The sequence below is a fragment of the Rhinopithecus roxellana genome, chromosome 18 (genome assembly GCF_007565055.1).
Source record: "Rhinopithecus roxellana isolate Shanxi Qingling chromosome 18, ASM756505v1, whole genome shotgun sequence".
Lineage (NCBI taxonomy): Eukaryota > Metazoa > Chordata > Mammalia > Primates > Cercopithecidae > Rhinopithecus > Rhinopithecus roxellana.
Genome location: NC_044566.1, coordinates 97,667,596 through 97,692,075, shown reverse-complemented (window position 1 = coordinate 97,692,075; position 24,480 = coordinate 97,667,596). Strand labels below are relative to the sequence as shown.

Sequence of the window (24,480 nt, the reverse complement as noted above, 5' to 3'; positions counted from 1 at the left end):
GGAGTCACACTGGGTATTCCAAAACACCTGTAAGGTAATCCATATGTCTCCTTACATCTACTTTATCCTAGATTCCTGATAACAAAGGAAGGAATTCTATTTTCAGAGGGGTTTCCGGGTTTTTTTTTTTTTAATGTTTGTCATAGCCTAGATATAAAACAAAACAAAACAAAAAAAACATATTGAATGATAAAGTTTAACAGCAAGAAAAGTTTGAAAGTGGTTAAGTGAAAGAAAATGCTGTTTACTTTCCCCTTTGGTTACCTGGTTTTATTTATTTGTTTTAAAAATATATGGGGCAAACTTTCATCGTTGTGCATATTAGAAATTCTATTACAAGTGTACATATCTCAAAGAGGGAACATCTATTTTTTAAGGACATTTTCATACTCCAGGATGCCTTCAGGGAAACAGTTGTCATTTGCTTTCATGTCATTATGAGAATTACTATCTGCCTCTGCTTTCTGCAAAGTTGATACATTTACAAATCTGCCACAAGTTGTGGGTTTATTACCTTAAAAATTGCTCCTTGTTTTTTGGTAAAATATAGACTTTTCACAGTCAAATAGTAAAACTGTACCTTGGCCCCAGTAAAGAAAATGAAATAAAATTTTAACTAGGAAGTTACTAAAGCAAAATGTGTTAGGAGATTTTGTGTCAAGTATGCACATCATTAGTCTACAGCGAGTGCCAGGGGATAAAGAGAGAATACTTAACTAAATCCAGGAGATTTCTAATGACAATCAAAAGAAGTATTCAAGCATGGATGCCTCAGTTAGGCCCTGAAATAACATGGACTTTCCAAGGTACCCATTTGAGGAATCCATGCTGTGTCTCTCTTCAGACTCAACTTCTAAACTTATTTTGGGGTATTTCAACACTGTTCCTGCTGCTATAGAACACTGCCTAGAAACGGGGGAATTTTTAAAGGGAAAGACGAGTGTGTGTGGAGACCCTGTTGTCACTCTGCACGTCTTATAGTCGTTCTTTCTCCAGGGGCCCTTCTTGGCCCTTTTTTACCTTAGGAATCAGGTAGAAGAGATGGCATGTGGTAAGTCTGTTTGTTTTTAATTGGGTTCATCTTTTATTTGTTCAATTATTATATATATATATATATTTTGAGATGGGGTCTCCCTGTGTTGCCAAGGGTGGTCTCGAACTCCTGAGCTCAAGAGATCCACCTGTCTCTGACTCCCAAAATGCTGAGATTATAGGCCTGAGCCACCGTGCCCGGCCTCATCTTAAAATGTCATTGGTAAACCATACTTGATCCTAAATTCCTGTACTTCCTCAGGCCAAAAAAGAAACACAAAGAAAGAAAGAAAATTGCCTTAATATGTTTCATTCTGTATTTCTTAATGAAACCCAGTTATTGGAAATATGTGTTCAACTTTAGCTTCAAAGTGGGTTAAAGAGCCATGGTACATTTTACATGACTTCAACTCGCTACTTTCCCAAACACATCATCACAGAGTTAGGAATTTTATTACTAGCATTTATGATAGTCCAGATATCTCTCACCCTTAAAACTTTCTTAGTTTGTATTTATTGTTTTTGAGACAGAACCTTGCTTTGTTGCCCTGGTTGGAGCGCAGTGGTGCAATCTCAGCTCACTACCACCTCCACCTCCCAGGTTCAAGTGATCCTCCCACCTCAGCCTCCCAAGTAGCTGGGAGTACAGGCACATGCCACCACACTTGGCTAATTTTTAAAGGTTTTTGTAGAGATGAAGTCTCACTCTGTTACCTAGGCTGGTCTTGAACTCCTGGGTTCAAGCAATCCTACTGCCTTGTCCCCATAACGTGCTGGGATTATAAGCATGAGCCACCACCCTGGCCAAAACTTTATTTTTAAAGTTAACTTTGCTTATTGATTGTAAAAATAATTTATTCTGTATCTCCTGTATACCCTGTGCATAGGTAATCTGAAAATCTCACCCACTGACAATGCTTCCCCAAGAACAAGTACAATTAAATTAATATAATCTCTCTACCTTCTTCATCCTGAGTCACAATCTTTGTAAATGATACACTTTGCTGCAGAAATCTATTTTTAATGTCAGAAACACTGATTCTTATTTCCAAAGGAAACAGGAATTCACACATTTGGATTTCCTTTCCCATGGAGTCATTGCTGGTTACTTTTCTTTTATTCCTATTTGAAAACATAACAATGAGGGAATTGGAAAAGTTTTCTATGCCAATAATCTCTCCAACATCGCAATAATTACAAATTGAGAAAAGAACTCAGAAGTCAATGAAGAATGAAAATGGTTATATCACCTTTTAAAATAATAAACTATTTAAGCCTGCATTGTCAATTTGAGACAAATCTTCTTAGACTTAGGCCAGATTAAACCTCCACTAAGAAAGAAAAGCAGAAAATCTTTCTAAGCTGTCAGGGTTGTATTTTTTTTTTCTTGCTGATTATATAACTTCATTGCTGGAGTCATACCTTCTCATAGCTAACCCTCTTGAATGCTCCAGTGTAGCCACAGCTTTTTAGGGCTTCATTTGGATTAATAGTGACTACATCCCTTAAAAAGTTGATGTTAGCAAACAACTTTTTGGGTGAGCAGCATTTATAGCTATTGTAAAAAAAATACAGAGGCCACCTTCAACTGTCATTCTGTGAAATAAGCCATAGAGACACCTACAATTCAATTCTTATTAGAGCCTGAAAGCTTGATTAAAATCCAAAGCCAATTCACTATCTTTAGACACTAAGTCTACCATAAACTAGGTCTCCTGTTTTGTTGTGTTTTGTTTTTCTCTCATATCAGCGTTAATAGGAATGCTTTCACTGTGAAAGTAAAGCATCTCTCATAGTAGGGAGAGAAGCAGTTCTTTCTGAGAGGGAAGACTGAATCCCCAAAGCGTGGCTGCAGTGAAGAACTGAAGCAAATCATGATCACCTTGCGACAAGGGCTGGATCTGTCATGTTCCTGTCGTGCCCCTGGCACGTGCTGGGTTCCAGATACATAGTTGCAAAATGACTGAATAAGCCAAATAATGAGTGAGACTACAGATAGTTCACGATGAGGGCAAAATTGTATTCCTGGAGGAAGGCTGGACTGTGCTGAATTGAGGCGCGAGTGAGGAAATACGTGCGGGCAACCCGAAGGAAGGTCACTGGATTATGACTCAGCAGACTGAGCCTCGCATTCTGGCTCCTTTATGACTTGCTGTGAGACCTTGACTTCAGCAATGACACCTTCTGTGCCTCATCTTTAAATTAAGAGAATGGGTCTCCAAGAGTTCCTTCAGGTATCTTTCAACCTGAAGTTCAATTCGAGAACTTCACAGTGCTTGGCCACCTGGCAGTAGAAGTTTCCCAAAGAATTATAGCCATAAAAGTATCCTCTATTATAATGGTTATAGTTGCTCATGGGATTAAGGTCTTTCCTTCTGTTTTTAATTTTTGTTTTTTAAGACAGGGTCTCATTCTGTCACCCAGGCTGGAGTGCAGTGGCACGATCATGGCTCACTTCAGCCTTGACTTCCTGAGCCCAAGTGATCCTCCCATCGCAGCCTCCTGAGTAGCTGGGACTACAGGCATGTGCCACCATGCCTGGCTAATTTTACTTATAAGTAATTATAATTTTGTTTATAATTGTATTTATAAACAAAATCTGCTGGACATGGTAAAGACAGGGTCTTACGATGTTGCCCGGGGTGGTCTCAAACTCCCGGGTTTCAGTGATCCTCCAGCCTAGGCCTCCCAGAGTGCTGGGATTACAGGCATGAGCCACCATGCCCTGCCAAGGCCTTCTCCGCCACCTGCCTTATCTATTATCTTGACCAGCTTCCTGTGTTCCTGACTGTTTACAGTCTTCTCTGCGTCTGGGTTGAGATAGGTGTAAATGACCACAAGACCCAAGTAAAAGTGCCAGGATTTCAGTGAAATGAAACCAGTCATGTGGAAGCTGCAGTCAAATGATGCTGGCTGTCTACAGGAGTGTGAGCCTTGTCTCCTCACTTTCCAGCTGCTTCACCTCTCTCCCCACTCCCTTATTTGGCCATGCCATAAAAATGGGGGTGAAGAGGCCAGGCACGGTGGCTCATGCCTATAATCCCAGCACTTTGGGAGGCCGAGGCAGGTGGATCACTTGAGGTCAGGAGTTCAAGACCATCCTGACCAACTTGGTGAAACCCTGTCTCTACTAAAAATACAAACATTAGCCAGGTGTGGTGGCAGGTACCTGTAGTCCCAGCTATTTGGGAGGCTGAGGCAGGAGAATCACTCGAACCCAGGAGGCAGAGGTTGCAGTGAGCCAAGATCGAGCTGCACTCCAGCCTGGGTGACAGCAAGACTCCATCGCAAGGAATGGTACTTGCTAGAGAAAGAGGGTTTTCTGGGGGTTTATTCACATCTAGGGAACAGCTGGGAGCTATCTGATGTAATCACTTTAGACTTCTTGCTAGTTGGAATGTATGCCTGTTAGTCCACTCAGGCTGCAATAACAAAATACCATAAACTGGGTAATTCGTCAACACCAGAAACTTATTTCTCATAGTTCTGGAGGCTGTGAAGTCCTAAATCGAGAGAGTGGCAGATTCAGTGCATGGCGAGGGCCCATAGATGGCACCTTTTCACTGCATCCTCACGTGGTGGAAGGGGCACGGCAGCTCTCTGAGACCTCTTTTTTAATTTTATTTTATTATTTTTATTACTATTTTGAGACTGAGTCTTGCTGTATTGTCTAGGTTGGAGTACATTAGTGCAATCTCAACCTCTGCCTCCCAGGTTAAGCGATACTCCTGCTTCTGCCTCCCAAGTAGCGGGGACTACAGGTGTCCGCCACCACACCCAGCTGATTTTTTATATTTTTAATAGAGACAGAGTTTTGCCAGGTTATCCAGGTTGGTCTCAAAATCCTGTCCTCAAGAGATCTGTCTGCCTCAGCCTCCCAAAATGCTGGAATTACAGGCATGAGCCACCATGCCCAGCCTCTGGGGCCTCTTTTATAACAGCACTAATCCTATTCATGAAGGCTGTGCCTTCCTGACCTAATCACCTCCCAAAGGGCTCCACCTACGAATACCATCATTTTGGGGGTTAGGATTTCCACATATAAATTTGGGGGTACACAAAGAGTCATAACATAGCAGTGCCTTAGTCCATGATTAAATAATAATAGTAAATATCAAACAATAATAATGAATAAATGAAAATGAATTACCATGTCAGTGAGGGAAAATTAATAAGTTAGATGCCTCCAAAATATTAACACTTTTCTTTTTTTTGAGAGTCTCGCTCTGTTGCCCAGGCTGGAGTGCAGTAGCGTGATCTCAACTCACCACAACCTCTGCCTCCCGGGTTCAAGCGATTCTCCTGCCTCAGCCTCCCAAGCAGCTGGGACTACAGGGTCGTGCCACCATGCCCACCTAATTTTTGCATTTTTAGTAGAGATGGGATTTCACTATCTTGGCCAGGCTGGTCTCAAACTCCTGACTTTGTGATCCACCCACCTCGGCCTCCCAAAGTGCTGGGATTACAGGCGTGAGCCACTGAGCCTGGCCAATATTCTTTTAATAGATAACTGCACCCTTGAATAACACTTACCTTTCCATTCTCTAAGATCCTGATGCTGCTTTCTGAAACTAAGTTTCATTAAATAAACTTAATGTTAAATTTAATTTCAGATTAGTTTTTATGCTATGTCCCAAATGCATATAAAATTATTTAAAAGTATATAGAAACTGGGTGTGGTGGCTCATGCTTATAATCGCAGCACTTTCGGAGACTGAGGCAGGAGGGTCACTTGAGCCAAGGAGTTCAAGACCAGCCTGGGCAACAGAGGGAGACCCTGTCCCTACAAAAAAAAAATTTAAAAATAGCCAAGCATGGCAGCACATGTCTGTAGTTCCAACTACTTGGGAGGCTGAGGTGAGAGGATTGCTTGAACTGGGGAGGTTGGGACTGTAGTGAGCTGATATTGCACTGCTGCATTCCAGCCTGGGTGAAGTCCAAGAAACATTCAACATGTTTCTGTTCCAACAAACAGGGGCATAATATTATATGTGTACTGACACAGTCATAACCCAAGGTAGGTGAATTGGACTTTCGCAGTAGAATCTGGACAGATTGAGCCACTGTAAAATTGTCTCTGTATCAATATGGTTGGAAGGCACAATGCTGAAAAGTGCCCTAGCCTTACAGTGGTGAAGATGGTGCTGGAGTGGTCAGAATGACCTCAGTTGCCATAGCAGTGGACGATTGGACTGGGGATCCTAAGGCAGTGTGCTGCAGGCTGTTCTTTCATGGCTGTTCTTTCATGGAAGCATCAGACACATTTTAAGACATCTTGTCTCCACCCATAGCTCCTGTCTTAGAGGCTTTCACATACATTGTCATAGTTCTCCAGAAGACTGATACTCTGTAGTCTCCATTTTATATACGAAGCAACTGAGGTTCACTGGGGACCATATTTCTAACTTCCTACGGGCTTCTTCAAATCTTTTTGGGGAAATGGCCAGCATCTGGTACTAGCCCCCAAATTTGTGTTTAAGTCCCAGCTTGGCCATGTTTTTTGGACCTTAGGTGAATCCCTGGCATTTGCCCTTGTTTCCCTTTCTTAGCTGTAGTAGAACGATGATGATGATGTTGTTGACAATGATGATGTCTAGTTACACACTTCAAAAGCTTGTGGGGAAGGTTAAGGAAAAGAATCTTATTCTATGACGTGGACTAACCTGTGTTTAAAATGAACTGGGGATTTGTTTTAATCGAGTGTGGTAAGATGCACAGACATGGAAATGACTGTCAGGAAAGAAGTGTTATACTCATCGATCCCGAGAAGTGGGAGACACGGCATGGCATGCGGGGCCACGCAGGGAAGAACCAGGGTCATTCAGGAGCTGGGTGGGAAACTCATGTTCATGAGTCCTTGTTGTGATTTTTGTGGGAAGGAATAAGCCAGGCTGGGAAAACTAAGCAGGTTTAGGATTGGCTTGTTTTAATACTTTCAGCAGGCTCTGGAGTGTAGGAGTCCCAAGTTGTCTGGTTGCCACCCTGGGGTGATTAGGGCAAGGAAATATCTGCTTAATGGGTAAACACTTGGGAAAGGAGGTAGTTGGAGGTGTGGTCTTTGGGATGGTTGGTTTGCTTATGAAAGATGTTTTTGTAGGGAGTCATTTCCTATCTGTAATAACTGGCTAGCCCTTGGGTTGGAGAAGCAGTTTCCCCCAAGTCAGCGAGGCCCCAGGTGGCAGAGCATGGAGAATACAGAAAACAAGAAAGCAGAGTTAATACAGCATAGATGCCAGAGCCCGTGGTGGTGTTTGGACTGTAGGACAGCAAGGCATGGATTTTGCTGTCCCCCACTCCTTTAAGACTTCATACTTATCTGATTTTCTCCTGGTGAACATGTAGCATAGAAAAGGTTCAGGTTTATCTTTCACAAGGTTCATAGCTCCTCTCCCTGCTCATTGCCCATCTGGTTGTCTCCACTGCACAGCTTTCCTCGCGCCTCATAGACTAAATTGTATCCTAAAAGAAATGTACTTGAGGAACATCTTCTGAGCAAATGGTGTGCTGGGCTTAGTCATTTAAAACCTTCCTGCCCTTGTGCATGTATAGCTTATGTACATTATAGAAAGTGCCACTGCTCCTAAATGAACTTGGGATAATTGACTTGATTTTCAGAAGCCAGCAGGTCTACAATTAAACTCTTGACAGATTTTTATGTGCATTGCAGGAAAAGTTGATTACCGAAGGATGATAATTTGGCAAATTATTCAGCAGATTCCTAGTGCAGAATATAGGCTCTGAGGACTCAGGGAGGAACAGGACAGGGGCAGGTCTTCAGATATATGCTGTTGGGAGTAAAGCAACCATTTAGCAATTAGCCCTGAATGCTAAATGTTATTGGCCGGTTAAGTTCAGAGGGAGGCAGACTTCACAAAGAACTAAGGCTTGTACTGTCTTGAAAGATGGGCAGAAGTTTGACAAGAAGTTTGCTGAGGAAAGGAGGGCATTTTAGGCTGAGGGACCCATCCAGCTGCAAAAATTATTAACTGCATGTTTCTGAGAAGAATGCTTAACATTTGAGCTCCCTCATCTATTTTTTGTTTTAGTTTAGTTTTCTTTTTCTTTCTTTTTTTTTTTTTTTCACAGAGTCTCTGTCACACAGGCTGGAGTGCAGTGGTGCTATCTCAGCTCATTGCCACCTGCTCCTCCCGGATTCAAGCGATTCTTGTGCCTCAGCACAGATGTGCACCACCATTTCTGGCTAATTTTTCTGTTTTTAGTAGAGACAGTGTTTCATCATGTTGACCAGGCTGGTCTCGAACTCCTGACCTCACGTGATCCGCCTGCCTTGGCCTCCCAAAGTGCTGGGATTACAGACAGGAGCCACCATGCCTGGCCTGAGCACTCCCGTCTTTTAAATGGGAATATTATCTACTTCAGAGGATGATGGTGAGGACTGAATGCGTGAATTTGCATACAGCGTCTAGAGCAATGCCTGGGACATACAAGCAAAGACCTAAAACCAGGAGGGAGGCAAGTGTGTGCAGGAACAGGAAGCACATAACTGAAATGGCTGATAGCTAAGATGTGCACAGAGGGAGGGGGAGTATCTGGCTGCAGATGTCGATAACAAAAGCGCCCAAAGAGACCTTTAAGCCCTCCAAAGGGATCCAGACTTTGTCTGGAAGAAGCTGAAAGCTATTGAAACATTGAAACCCTTGGGATTTGCACTTAACATGTTAGAATCTGAGCAAAGGGCACAGCAGCGGGAATACAAAGGAAGATATTTGGAGGCAGAATTGTTGAGTCTTGGTGACTTGTAAGGAATGAGAGGGGTCAGGGATATCTCCAAGGATTCCTGCCAGGAAACTTGATGGGCAGTGGGATAGAGAAAGCTGGTCCCAATGTAACCTCTAGTTCCTTCTCCTGCGGTGTTTTCCAATACGTACCAAGATCTCAATCAGTCAGTTTCTTAACTTAATGGGGTTTGACATTGAAAAACCAACTGTAGACAGTGAGACAGATGAGCTTGACTGAGTTTTTATTTTTTTTTTAACTGTGCTCTTTTGATGTCTAATACAAATCAAGAGGAAAATATGATAGCTACAAAGATTAATGCAATTGTAGGTGACATTAATAGCACAGGAATAACAAAGTGAGACGGGTAATAGTCCCCAACTACTCTGTAGTCAAATTACATAGTTCTAGTCTTACACACCATATATTTTAAGGGACATGAACATAAACCAATTCATTGATTCTAGAGGAGGGTGACTAGGAGGATGAGAGGTTTTGAAATCACTTCACATGGCCATTTGTTTCACCTGGAAGAAATGGAAACAAACATATAGGGCACAGAGTGGGAGAATATATTGAGTAGATGTTTCTAGAGAGTCCGGTTTAGGATCACTTTGAAGAAGTCATTTCTATTAGAGTTGCCCTGCAATGGGACAGGCTGTCTCACAGAGACCTGGCTAGAAGTTTCTAGAGGAGGTTGATGGTAGTCTGCTAAGAGGCTGTAGAACCCCCGTCCTGCACTGGCTGGGAAGGTAGATGAGGTAATCTCTCAAGCAATTTCCAGTGTGAGAGGTCTGAGATTCTGTGCACATGTACAAATAAACACAAATATTTAAAAATCTATATCTTTGATTTGCATATTGACTTCAGTAGTTTTGAACAACTGCCAAGCTCTGTGCTAGATAACTTGGAATACAGCAATAAAAATACCTCATCTCTGCCCTTAGATGTTCACAGCCTAGAAGGCACCATGAATTGAAGCAGTAAATGTTATACATGTTATGTTAATACCATTCTATTTAAACCTATATGTTAATCAATATTAGAATTAATATAAGAAGTCTGGACACAGTGGCTCATGCCTGTAATCCCAGCACTTTGGGAGGCCAAGGCGGGAGGATCACCTGAGGTCAGGAGTCTGAGACCAGCCTGGCCAACATGGCAAAACACTGCCTCTTCTAAAAATACAAAAATTAGCCTGGCATGGTGGCAGGCACCTGTAATCCCAGCTATTCGGGAGGCTAAGGCAGGAGAATCACTTGAACCCGGGAGGCAGAGTTTGCAGTGAACCGAGATCGTGCCACTGCACTCCAGCCTGGGCAACAGAGCGAGACTCTGCCTCAAAAAAAAAAAAAGTTAATATTATTAATATAAGAAATACATAGCTCTCCATCTGTAATTGATATCTGGAAGGGTGCTAAGAAGCCCATAGTGTGTGCCATCTAACCTTTTCTGGGAGAAGGGATGACTACTTCTAAATCCAGGCACAGAGTGATGGTGGGGGCAGGGGGATACAAAAGAACAAGTCCTGCCTTTAACTAAATTTCCTTGGGTTGATATTTTTAGTTTATACGCACCAAATATAGTCCATGCATAAAAACGGACCCGCCATCCTACTGGGAGGCTGATTTTCTCCAGAACACAGAATGTGGACATTTGTGAGGTGGGCAGGGGAAAATGGAAGACAATTTTCTTCTTACCTTACTACCGCCAGATGTTCTCCTTTATTTCCACCAGCAAGCCTTGAGCCAGTCGTATCAGGGGATTTCAGCCTGCACTGGAGGACTCCTACAAACATCCCCACTAAACTGACTCTGCTGCAGTGGCCAAGGTCCTTCCTTGATGCTGCGCCTTGGCTCTGTGTTTGTGCCACTTTGCTCAGCCTTCCAGCTCCTAGAGGTCAGCTGCTGCCCACTCTCCTGTCTAAACCTGGACCACAGACCTCTCACTTTTTTCCTGGTGGCTGATGTCCGGTTCCAGGTAGTAGATCTGTCTTACGATGATCCCATCCCCCAACTCCAGCATGCCTGGTGGCTCAGTTCTCCCCAGTGCCTGTCCTGAACATTATGCTCTGGACATGATTGATCTGCCTGATCCCCAGTGCCTCTCCTTTGCCTCCCTGCTTCAGCTCCTTCGCCAGGACTTGCTTTCTTTTACCCCACACCTCGGGAAGAACTGTCAAAGCATGGCTCCTAGCTGTGAGAATTTGGGAGAAAATGAGAAGGGGGAGGGCACGTGTGTGCGTATGTGTGTGTGTGAGTATCCATTTTTTCACCTGGAAAAATACGCATGTTATCCTAGTGGCTCCCTCTATTCCAGCTTCAAGTCAGGAGTGTCCGTGACAGCAGGTGTGGAGCCTGAGAAAGTCCTCCCCAGGAGTTTTCCCATCCCACCTGCAGCATCAAAGCTGCCCTGCGGGGGTTGCAGCTATGCAGCTTCTCCCTTGCCAGGCTCATTCTGCCTCTGCTTCCTGTGCCTTCGGTGAGCCCTCTTAGGAGAGGTGGGGTGAACTTCCTTTGCACAGGTGCTAAGCTATCCAGCTTTTGCTCCAATTCCATCTAGTATTATGAAATAAACGTACACTAGACTGCCCACACCACACAGGCACACACATGCACACACATATACCAGGCAGGTTCTATAGCTAACTACTCATACACACAATCTCTTAACATGCAGACACCTCTACACACTACACACACACAGAAAAATACACACTCACCAGTCAGCACATACACATCACACATACATGTGGACAACACACACAGCCATTTGCCATACAATCATACACACAGATGTGCATTCACCATACAGGCAGGCACCGCACACACATAGACACCCATTGACTCAAATACAAGAATGCAAGCTCCACACCTAACTACATATGTATACATACACCATGCACCTTGCAGACACCTCATACATATCACACACATAGTCTTCAGAGGGAAAGAAAGACTTAGGGACCAAGATTTTCACAGACGGTGAGGAATGTGACTCCCGTGAACAAAAACAGCTGGTGATGGCTGCTTATCCACACTATGCTCAGAAGTCATTCATATCGGGACAGGGGTCAGCACAGAAAAGTTAGCTCCTGCCTCCCCAGATGCCTCTCACAGGCCTATGGGGTGCCTAGAAGTGACCTTCCATCACATCATCATCTTTGTCCACTAAGCCATATTATTTTATTTTATATTATATTATATTATATTTATTTTGAGGCGGAGTCTCTTTCTGTCGCCCAGTCTGGAGTTCGGTGGCGTGATCTCGGCTCACTGCAGCCTCCACCTCCTGGGTTCAAGCGATTCTCGGTCCTCAGCCTCTTGAGTAGCTGGGATTATAGGCACGCGCCACCATGCCCAGCTAATTTTTGTATTTTTACTACAGATGAGGGTTTCACCATGCTGGCCAGGCTGGTCCCAAACTCCTGACCTCAAGTAATTCGCCTGCCTGGGCTTCCCAAAGTGCTGAGATTACAGGCGTGAGCTACCATACCCTGTCCCACTAAGCCATACTTTAAATCATCTTACCTCCTTCCAAGTCCCCCAGCTTCCTAAGGACTCCCTTGGGAGAAATTTGGAGTCTGACAAATTATAAATGCTCCATAATGATCCATTTCCCTCCTTCATTCCTTCCAGACCACAGACCTTGAAGCCTGACATCCTGTTGAAATCCCAGGTCTGCTGCTACTAGCTGTACTACCAACCTAGTGACTTCACCTCTCTCTGTGTTTCAGTTTCCTTCCTTCCTTCCTTCCTTCCTTCCTTCCTTCCTTCCTTCCTTCCTTCCTTCCTTCCTTCCTTCCTTCCTTCCTTCCTTCCTTCCTTCCTCCCTTCCTCCCTCCCTCCCTCGCTTCCTTCCTTTCTTTCATCTCACTCTGTCGCCCAGGCTGGAGTGCAGTGGCGTGACCTCAGCTCACTGCAAACTTTATTTCCCAGGTTCAAGAGATTCTTCTGCCTCAGCCTCCCGAGTAGCTGGGATTACAGGCATGCACCACCACACCCAGCTAATTTTTGTATTTTTAGTAGGGACAGGGTTTCACCATATTGGCCAGAATGGTCTTGAACTCCTGACCTCAAATGATTCTCCCGCCTCTGCCTCCCAAAGTGCTGGGATTACAGGCGTGAGCCACTGCACCTGGCCACTCAGTTTTCTTTTTTTATTGTTTTATTTTTAGAGACAGGGTCTTGCTCTGGCATCTAGGCTGGGGTGCAGTGGTGTGATCATAGCTCATTGTAACATTGAACTCCTGGGCTCAAGGGATCCTCCTGCCTTAGCCTCTGAGTAGCTGGGACTATAGGTGCACACCACCATGCTGGCTAATTTTTAAAATTTTTTTGTAGAGACAGGGTTCTCCCTATGTTGCCCAGGTAGGTCTTGAACTCCTGGCCTGAAGCAGTTCTCCCACCTTGGCCTTCCAAAGTGCTGGGATTACAGGCATGAGCTACACCTGGCCTTGTGTGTCAGTTTTCTTATCTGTAAAATGAAGATAACAGCAGAATCTCCCTTATGTGAAAGTTAATATATGAGTTAGCTTTTGTTGTTTGCTCTAACTGACAATTCTAGCTTTTCAAGACTGCTTTGAAACCAGACTTTGTTGTGTTTCTGTTAGCTAATCTCCCAGTTTGGCATCACCTAAAACCCTTCTGCACATTCCCTCTGGGTCTCTGTGGGAACCCTGCAGGGATTAAGAGCCCTCCCCCATTTTTTTCATGTTGCTCTGAGATGTCTGAATCCAGGAGGGTGGCAGCACATTTCTCTTCTCCTCTTTTCCCAGAGCGCTGGTCCCAGGCTCTCGTCAAGCTCCCTGCTTTCGAATTCCATGTTCTTTGCCATGTGTCTTCCTCACAGTCCCCTTTGACTTTCCTGCTTCTCCATTCAGCTGGTCACCCAGGTTAGACACCTGCAGCACGTAAGGCCCACCTGCTGCTGCTTCAGACTGCACGCCCGGCCAATGCCAAGTCCTGTCAAATCTGATGGTCACCCCTCCCATTCTCCCTGGAGGGAGCTTCGCTCTGTCTCTAGCTCAGGTTATTGTCTACCTGGGCTCAGCATCAAGGCTCTCCCTGCTAAGTTTAGATTGTGGTCAAATAGTAAAAAGAAATCTATTCGCCGTTCTAGTTGCTCGAATCAAGGCTACAGATGAGACCCCCAAAGGCAGAGCTTCCTCCAGTTTAAACCTGGGCTTTGTTCAGCTGCATTGAGAGCATTTCCTCTGTGCATGCACCGCTGTAACTATGACCTTGCTTGGTTCCCAGAGTGACATTTTGTACTAGGAGCTTTACCCATGCCCGTTTTGCAGGTGAGGTCACTTCACAGAGCTTGGAGAAGGGCCATAATTTTCTCAGTGTCATGGCTAAGGTGGTGGCCGTGGCAGGATTCAAATGTGAGACTGTATAATTATTGAGTCCCAAAGTCCTATCACCCATCAAGGATGCCCAGAAATGTCCAATTCCTAGCAGGAAGAATGCATCACAACAGCCCTGACTGTGCTTTTCAGTCCTCCTGCTTCTCAGACTGGACTTCGAGATTAGCTTCTCCCTTCTCTTTGCCTCTGTTCATGCCATTTGGGGCAAACACCTTCTTCTCGCTCCACATCTCTCTCTTCCTTCAAGCTGCACCACCAATGACATCTCTTATGCAAAGCTTTTTAATCTTCTAGCTAGAAGGGACCTTTGTCTTCGAGGTCCCCCTGGCACTTGGTACTTCTCTTTTGTTTTTAGAGACATGGTCTTGCTCTGTCACCCAGGCTAGGGTGCAGTGGCACAATCATATCTCACTGCAGCCTCCAACTCCTGGGCTCAAGCTATCCTCCTGCCTCGGCCTCTCTAGTAGCTGGGACTAGAAGCGCAAGCCTCCGTGTACAGCTGGTACTTCTTTTCTTGTGGGTTTGCTACTCTGCCTTGCATTGTGGTTACTTGTGCACTTGTCCTTTGCCACCACTACATTATAAGCCCTGTGAAGACAGGGATCCAACAACTTCTTTCTATCCCTTGCCTGGAAGAACACCCTGCATAAAATCCAGGCTGTATCCATGTATGTTGAGTTAGTGCAGAACCATTTGTTGAGTTGAATGAGTGAGAGCAAGAAGCAGACCATAGGGCATGGAGACTTTCCAGGTTCACCTTCCTTGGTGTCGTTACCAAGTCTATTGGAATGGTTATCAGCCCAACTTCAACCTTCTTGTCCAAAGCACAGTGTGATAGATGTTTCAAAGCATCCTAGCAAACTTTTCAAAAGAGAAAGCATTTAATACACATCTCTTGCTCTTAGAAGCTCACCCTGGTTCTCAACAGGAGCCCCTTTAACCTAAGGTTCAAACACCATCTCTTTAATGATCTATTCTCGAATTTTCCTATCATTTGCTACCAAGCTATCAATGCTATTATCAAAGCTACCAATTGTTATCAATGGCAATTTCCAAAATGTACCCTTTTGAAATTTGGGACATTTTCTTAACCCCTAATGTTCTCCCTGCTCACGTTTTCCTTCATTTTGTAATCACATCTGGTCCTTTCATATATATATTAACATGAAAAATCTCAGGCACCCTTCAAAATGTTCTCTTTGGGCAGTAAGAAACAGCCCTCCCTGTATTTGAAAGGTGCTGCTGAGAAAAATCATAATTTATTATTATTTTTATTTTTAAAAAAGCCTCTATTTGAACAGATTCCTTCCCTGAGGATTTTCATCCTCTGAGTGATTCTGGGTTGAGTCTCTCTCAGTCATTAATGAATTTGAGATATGGATGTGGTTGTTGGTCTTGCCCATAAATTATCCAGTCATACATGACCACAGTCAGCAGAAAAAGAACTTTCCAGCTCTTCAGCTGCTGGATTCAGAAAAGCGACTGGGTCGTGTGGACATTTCTAAGAGGGCTCCAGTTTCTGAATGTTATGAGCAACTTAGCAAAAGTGCAAGGTAAACATCAAGTAGCATTCACTGAGAGCAGACTAAATTACGAGTCATAACCTTCTCGAGATAGCCTGGTACCATTTGGGTTATCTCTTTTATAAAACGTGTCTGAGGATGATTGGTTTGGAAATAGTTGTTCTTTCATGTATCTTACTCTATTTTCCTTTGACTCAAATAGTTAAGATGAGAAGTGGAAATAATTTTCTAACAATAAATTGTTTCCTATCTGAATTTGTTTTCCTGTCAGGACTTTCTGTTACTTCCTCTGTCTCCAACCACACTCACACTCCCCAACTCAAATATTGCAAATAGTGTGTTTCTTAAAATATTTGTAATTACCTTTTATTATTAACTTCAGTGTACAGGTCTTGCTTTCCTATTTACAAATCTTGATTCTTCCCTTAATCAGCATGTAATGGATTTCGTTTTTGTTTTTGTTTTTTACTTTTTAACCTCTCTTATATCTCTTACTTTTAATTTTATTTTTGTAAAAGTTATTCCCTGTAATATACCAACCTATGGGAACAAATGCTATTATCTTTACATTTATGCCCCAATTCACATGAAATCTAGGCAGAAACTCCAGACTCTTCCAGGAGTCCCCTCCCTAAACATCTCTTCCCTAGCAATATTTGTAATTATCTCCTCTTCTCCTACCTGCTCTTGTCTGTCGGGAGAACCCACTCTCTTGTCAGCAGGATTGGGCTGGGCTATCATTTCACCAACATCCTCACCCACCAGCCTCAAATTCCATCAGCCTTACCTCTAAATAAACAAGCACAGAGGCTGGGCTGGTGGCTCAAGCCTGTAATCCCAGCACTTTGGGAGACTGAGACAGGCAGATCACCTGAGGTCAGGAGTTCCAGACCAGCCTGGCCAACATGGTGAAACCCCATCTCTACTAAACATACAAAAATTTAGCAGGTTGTGGTGGCACATGCCTGTAATCCCAGCTACTAGGGAGCCTCAGGCAGGAGACTCGCTTGAACCCAGGAGGTGGAGATTGTGGTGAGCTAAGATTGCACCACTGCACTCCAGCCTGGGCAGCAGAGCGAGATCCATCTTAAAAAGAAAAAAACACACACACAGTGATTAAAAATTATATGTTTTATGCTAACAGTGCTTCTAGAAAAGGTCCATAGGCATGGCTGTCCCAGTAACATTTCTGCATATGAGCTCTTCCCACTTGAGATTCTAGTGCCTCGCTGGGCATGGTGGCTCACACCTGTAATCCCAGCACTCTGGGAGGCCGAGGCAGGCGGATCACCTGAGGTTGGGAGTTTGAGATTTTACTGCCAACATTGCCCCTCGATCTCATTCCCCCATGCTGGCTTCTGACAGCCCTAAATCTACCTTCTCTTTTTCTCACTCTCCAAGGGTCCCAAGCGTGGTAACAATTTCAATTTATCTTCGGACAAGTGTTTGCCAGAAGATCTACCCACAACCAGGTTGACCAAGTCAGGATAATTTGAGTGCAGGATCCCCTGGGCCAGGCCTGCACTTCTCCCCAGTCATTGAAAGAAAGCCAGGCCAGGCGAGGTGGCTCACACCTGTAATCCCAGAACTTTGGGAGGCCGAGGTGGGTGGATCACCTGAGGTCAGGAGTTCAAGACTAGCCTAGCCAATATGGTGAAATCCCATCTCTACTAAAAATACAAAAATTAGCCAGGTGTGGTGGTGCATACCTATAATTTCAGCTACTTGGGAGGCTGAGGCAGGAGAATCACTTGAACCCGAGAGGTGGAGGTTGCAGTAAGATTGCCCCACTGCACTCCAGCCTGGGTGACAGAGCAAGACTCTGTCTCAAAAACGAATGAACGAAAGAAAGAGAGGGAGGGAGGGAAAGCAAGCCTGATGCTGAGTCAGAATCTCTGGTGCAGGCTCCCCTCCCCTCTCCCCACCCAAGGAAAGTGTCCTTTTTGTATACTCCAGCCTTGTCACAGAAGATTAGTGGAGAGGCAGTAGAGGGGATGAGGTGTGAGTGTGGACGGATGAAGGGAGGGGTGTGGGAGCCTTGTCAGGGTCCTGAACCCTTTCAGAAAACTTCTTGACTCCTATGAAAATTCATGAATCTGAGGATATACTAAGGGCAAAGATGCTGTCCAACTTTATAAGCAGCTTCTGGTTTTTAAATGCAAATGAATATTTTGGGGGAGATGTAGCACCTACTTCCACCCCTTCACAGTCAAGTTTGAGTCACAAGCTTGCAAGTCCAGTCAAAACAATATCTTTGGCTAGGCATGGTGGCTCATGCCTGTAATCCTAGCACTTTGGGAGGCCAAGGAAGGAGGATCACTTGAGGCTACAAGTTGCAGACTGGCCTGGGCGACATAGTGAGACCTTGTCTCTACAAAAAAATCTTAAAACTAGCTTTTTAAAACTAGTGTGGTGGAGTTCACCTGTAATCCCAGTTACTTGGGAGACTGCGGTGGGAGGACTGCTTGAGCCCAGGGGTTAGAGGCTACAGTAGGCCTTGATCACACCACTGGGATTACAGGTGAGCCACAGGGCCCAGTCAAGGATTATTTTCTATAGCCTCTAATGGAAAAAAAAAAAAAAAAAAAAAAACTATTTTAAAATTCTCTTCCTGCAGCCTATTGGCCAGTGGCCACAGGATTCTGTCTAGCCAATACACACATATCCTGTCCAGTGGTGCAAAGTACAGAAAAGTGATTTTGTTAGGCTTTTCCCACAGAGAGCATGTAATGTCTTCTTAAAGGTATAAGGGAATTGTTCATGGTTTATTTCTTTGTGAAGTTTTTGATTGAATTAAAACACCAATATAAATTGGACTTCAACTGTCTAAGAGCAAATTTTCTATAATAAATAAACAAAATTCTGAATTTCTAGAGAACAGAAACTATGGCTTATAGTTCTGCCCCCACTGCACAGTACTTACCTAGCTTTGTGCATGGTAAAAATAAGGGTTCTGTAAGTTCATTTGTTGGATGAATGGATTTATTTATTCATGAATAAAGAATTTATTCATGAATAAAGAATAAATTCTTTATTCATGAATGAACTTATTTATTCACTCATTACATTTCTTTCTTTGCTTGCATTTTACCTTTCATTTTCTTTATTCTTTGGACTCAGTAACACTTTTCATATCATTTTCAATAAGAGAGTTGAATAACTGTATATTGACCTGAATTGAAAAGAGAAATGGAAACAGAAAATCTTTAGCAAATTGAACTAAAAATCTCCCAGTGAGTTACAAATTAATCCAGTGAAATGTTCCGGATGTTTTGGATGAGGGAATTCTATTTCATACAGGTCACACTCCCTTACTAAACTCAGGCCTGGCTGAAGGAAGATTCTTCTAATCCAAAATATCCTGCAATTTTAATTTAATTATGAAACAGCATGTTGTGCAAGCTAAGTTAGACTTCAATGTGACTTAGCAGAAATTCCCTGGTTTGATAATAAATACAGATACCATCCAGTGCAATAAAAATGACTGCATCAGGTCAAAGGCAGGTACAAAAAAGCTGAAAGAGGCTTTTATTTATTGTGATGCCAGAGACAATAAAATTGTGTGTCATTTGGGGTGAAACTTTTAATTTCATATCCTGTAGGTATTAAACTACACTCGCTATCTGCACATCCAAGTAGATCGTCTCACATCTTTACTCCCTGTCTTTACTTTCCCAAAAATCTTAATCCTGGGTTCTGCCAGTACTGCTTTCTTACCTATTCCTTGTCTGTTCCTTGTCTCCACAAATCTCCCAACCCCTTTCCCATATCTACTCTCCTATTCCACCCCACTTTTCTCTAAGGAACTCCAGGAAGCAGAGGTAAAACCCCTGTCCAAGAATATTCAAATATGTATTTATTCCTTCATGCAACAAAAATCAGCTGAGCATGGTGGCTCACTTTTGTAATCTCAGCACTTTGAGAGACTGAGGCAGGAGGATTGCTTAAGGCCAGGAGTTTGAGACCGGCTTGGGCAACATAACAAGGCCCCTGTCACCACAAAAACTTTTTTTAAAAACTTAGCTGGGGCCGGGCGCGGTGGCTCAAGCCTGTAATCCTAGCACTTTGGGAGGCCGAGACGGGTGGATCACGAGGTCAGGAGATCGAGACCATCCTGGCTAACACGGTGAAACCCCGTCTCTACTAAAAAATACAAAAAATTAGCCGGGCGTGGTGGCGGGCGCCTGTAGTCCCAGCTACTCGGGAGGCTGAGGCAGGAGAATGGCGTAAACCCGGGAGGCGGAGCTTGCAGTGAGCCGAGATCGCGCAACTGCACTCCAGCCTGGGTGACAGAGCGAGACTCCGTCTCAAAAAAAAAAAAAAACTTAGCTGGACATGATGGAGCACAACTGTAGTCTCAGTTACTTAAGAGGTTGAGATGGGAGGATTGTTTGAGCCTAGAAATTCAAGGCTGCAGTGAACTATCATCATGCAACTACACTCCAGCTTGTGCTACAGAGGGAGACCCTGCACCAAACGAAACAAAACGAAAGGAACGAAAAAAAAAAAAAAAGAAAACATTCATTAGGCATCTTCTATGCATAAGGAATTTTGCTTGGTTTGTAAGGGCAGATCACAGAACAAGTTATTGTGTCTTTTCTCCAAGGGAGATTTAAATTTGCAGGCAGGATTGAAGCAGAATGGGAGATAGGAAAAAGATGGAGCTGATATGTACAAATATGTAAGACAGGCAGTGTCCCTGCCAGGCTATAAATAGCATAGGTCCCAAACCAAACTCATCATGTTCCTCTGCGAAAGCACTTCCTCCCACAGCCTTCCTGTTGTGTCCTAGTCCCGCAAGTGTTCCTGTGATCCAGAAGCATTTTATTGCACCCATCTTCTGGTCACCTCTGTTGCTGTGTATGCATTTGCTTGCTTCTTTAGCAGGACTATGTCTTAACCCTGGCATATGGAGGCAGATCCAATTCCTAGTCCATCCACATCTCTGGAGATTATTCCAGTTTTCAGGATTATTGCGTACTAAAAAAATTTGTTGAGTTAAATTACATTCTTACCATTGCACAAGCTTACAAAATCTGCTTCAGATGAAACAGCCAACTTCTACATTGCAGTTTGTTTCGTATGCAAATGGATCCTCTTTCTTTGAGAAGCTGGGTGTGTAGAAACTCAGGGAAGACCAAAACAAGGTGCTGGGGGCTCTGTGTTCTGTGCAGTCTTGGGAACTGACAGGGGAGTTGTGGTTATCTGTTTGACCTTGTATTTGGTGAATCACATACTGATATAGGGGGATTCCCTATTGCTACCACTGTTTGTTCCATTCTCTAGTTTCCTACTCGAGTTTCAGATACTCTGCAGCTAGAAATGATCTTAGTTCTTCCCAGTTATCAGATATTATTTTTGTAGTTAGTAGTTAGATTCTGATTAGATTCTGGTTTCCTGTTTTTTGGTTTTTTTTTTTTTTTTTTTATTTGGTAATTGTCTTACCTCTGGCCAATAGGCTCTTCAACCTGGTTCCTAAGTCTGGTAATTATCTTACCTCTGGCCAATAGGCTCTTCAACCTGGTTCCTAAGTCTTTTTGGAACACTCTTATGGTCTTTGATAGTTTCCTTGCCGGATGATATGACAAGATGTTCCAAACTTATCCCTGATGTTGAATCGACCATTTCTCCAAAGAACCCTGTTCCCTTTAGCCAGAAATGGTATTTAGAGCACATGAGGCCAGGCCAGATACGGTGGCTCATGCCTATAATCCCAATACTTTGGGAGGCTGAGGTGGGAAGATTGCTTGAGGTCAGGAGTTTGAGGCCAGCCTGGCCAAATGGTGAAACCCCATCTTTACTAAAAATACAAAAATTAGCTAGGTGTGGTGGCGTACACTTGTAATCCCAGCTACTTGAGAGGTTGAGGTGGGAGGATCATTTGAACCCCAGAGGTGGAGGTTTCAGTGAGCCAAGATCATGCTACTGCACTCCACCCTGGGTAACAGAGAGAGACCCTGTCTCAAAACAAAAAGAAGAAAGAAAACGGCCTGGGTGCTAAGGACACTCTTTGCTACTGTTAGTCAAGGTATCTAGGCCTTTTCAACAGACAGAGTTAGGAATAATGTATTTTAACATAAAATACATCATGTGTTCTCATTAGTATTTCCAGTTCAAACTTAGGATAGAGGTTTTTATTTAACTTCATTGATTTGATATTTATATTTCTTTTTTCTTGCACTGAAAACCTTAGTTCTTAATGAAATAATGTGATTTATTTTTCTACTAAATATATTTTGATTTCATGATAATCATACCTTACTATCAAGAAATATCATATGAGAGAAAAATTATTCTAAAAAGAGAATTACTGAACCACCTCAACCTCTCAAGTAGCTGGGATTACAAGTGTACGCCACCACACCTAGCTAATTTTTGTATTTTTAGTAGAGATGGGGTTTCACCATTTGGCCAGGCTGGCCTCAAACTCCTGACCTCAAGCAATCTTCCCACCTCAGCCTCCCAAAGTATTGGGATTATAGGCATGAGCCACCGTATCTGGCCTGGCCTCAGGCGCTCTAAATACCATTTCTGGCTATTCAGAGTTCTTTACAATTTTTTGGTCTTGTTTTCTGTTTCTTTTTTTTCCTCCTTTGGCATTTACCCCACTAGGATTATGTGGTCTCATGACTGTAGTTTAAAAATAGAATCTTAAAAAAGTCTAGATTCAGCTGACACCCAGGCATTTTAGCCAACTATGAAGGCAGAAATGATGTGCCATGGAGAGGTTATGATCTGAGTGATGTAGCCAACTATTTATTAACCCAAGTTTCTGCGAATTCAGGGGATGTGGACAGCTATAGTTCATATTTAACTTCACCATCTATATTTAGTAGGAGCACATTGTTGCTACTGATTAGTTATTCAACGGGATGAGAGTTAAATTCACTCATGAAGCTTTGGCTTTAGGAGGAAAGCACAAAGTTGTAGAGCCACAAAGGGTTGCAGTGGTACTGAATCTTGAAGGCCACCTGGTTTAATCGCCATAGTCTACAAAGGAGGAAACTAAGATCCAGCAGTGTCTAGCAACTTGCCTAAGAGCTCACCACTAGTTAGTAGCAGGGATAGAACTGGAAACTGATCTGTTGTCTCCTTTCCATTGATCTGTGCTGTTCCCTTGCTCTCCTTGTGTAAATGCTGAAGGGGATCATGATGAGCTCAGGGTGAGCAAGGGAGGCCCCTTCTGAAAGTTCAATTTCAAGACTGAACACACTCAAAAAAATGCTTATGAGACATTTGGTGAGCTATTTGGTAAATATTTAGTAGTTGGCTCTAAGTATATAGCAAGACAGCCTTTATTGTCTTTTTAATTTTTTACTTGCCCAGGTAATAAATTGAATAATTATCTGGTACGATCTGAAAGCCGGAGACACAATTTCAAACATTTAAGACAATCTTCTCACCATATTTTGTTTTTAAAACAATACAACAGTACTTGAAAATAATTTCTAAAGTCTTGATTATAAGTATTGTCTGTGTTCATGTATCTCATTCAATAAACCACCACTACATACAAGATACTGGGCTACACGGACTTTTTCAACAACTAGAACCCTGCAAATATGGAACTAGGCTGTCCCAGAAGTTAGTGAAGCGGAGAACTGACGGCTAGTGGATTCGTGAATTCTTATCAGAAATCTGCACAGGGAGTTCCTGCAGAGGTCAGAGGACGGGACTTGATGACATCTGGTGTCCTTGTCCTTTCTAATCCTAAGATTAGATTGTTTTTGTTTTGCTGTTTTATTTTAGACACAGTCTTGACTGTTAACCAGGCTGGACTTGAACCTTAAACTCCTGGGCTCAAAGGACCTCCCACCTCAGCCTCCCAAGCCGCTGGAACCATAGGTGCACACCATCATGGCTGGCTAGATGACAGACCTGTATTCTATAATTTGTGTGATGCCCCTATTAAAGTAGCTTGTTTGGGGAGAGAGTAGTAACCATTTATACAAAGAGACACAACATGTTCTTCTCTCCCCTTTTTCTTCCAAGTTCAGTCTCTATCTATAGCCAACCCCCAAAGATTCAACATACCAGAGAATAAGGCATAGTGAGCCCTTAGGGAAAGTCTCCATGGAACTGTCATCTTAGGGACCCCTCTTCACAAATGAAAAGACATGCTTTGTGGGAATCACAGCAACTTCCTGTTGGCCGTGCACATCTTGCCCATTGTGCTCTCCTCTCTCCAGCTGTCTTCCATTTCAATCACCCACTTGTCTCTGTTACTGATACCCCTTCCCGCTCCAGGTTTATTAGTAGCTACGTTCTCAGCCCGAGAGTGAAAGAGAAGCAAGTGGATCATTTTGGGACCTGGAAAGTTATTTAGCCTGTGTGCTAGTTCACGTTAACATCAGCCAACAAATGCATGAGCCCCTGCTGCAGGCCTAGCTCTGAGATAGGTGCTGGGGAAAGTGAGGGAGACACAGTTTCTGCTCTTCCAGGCTAGAGGAGGGAAGGAGATGAGAAAGGAGAGGTTACAGGAAAGCCCGTGAACATGAGCACGGAAAAGGATAAAGTCCTAGCCTCACAGAGGATTAGAAGCCGCTCTGAGCCAAGTGATTTCACTGTGACCTGAAGGAAGAGGGGAGGAGAATTTCAAGGCAGGGGAAAGACAGATCCAAAGGTCCAGAAAAATGGAAGTTCAGGGAATTCGAGGAACTGAAAGAGTAACGCGTGTTGCAGCGACTGTCTCAAGATGACTCAAGCGAGGAAGGCAGGAGTTAGACGGTAGAGGGGCTTGTCAGAATTCTCAAAAAGTGCTCACCAGAACTTCAGCTCTGACTTATGGATGTGTGTGTGTGTGTGTGTGTGTGTGTGTGT

The 24,480-nt window shown here is 43.5% G+C and overlaps 1 protein-coding gene across 1 annotated transcript in view; it reads left to right on the top strand.

Moving 5' to 3' along the window:
• Positions 1–24,480, top strand: part of CLDN10 (claudin 10) — a 127,002-nt gene that overhangs the window by 1,097 nt on the left and 101,425 nt on the right. The window lies entirely within an intron of this gene.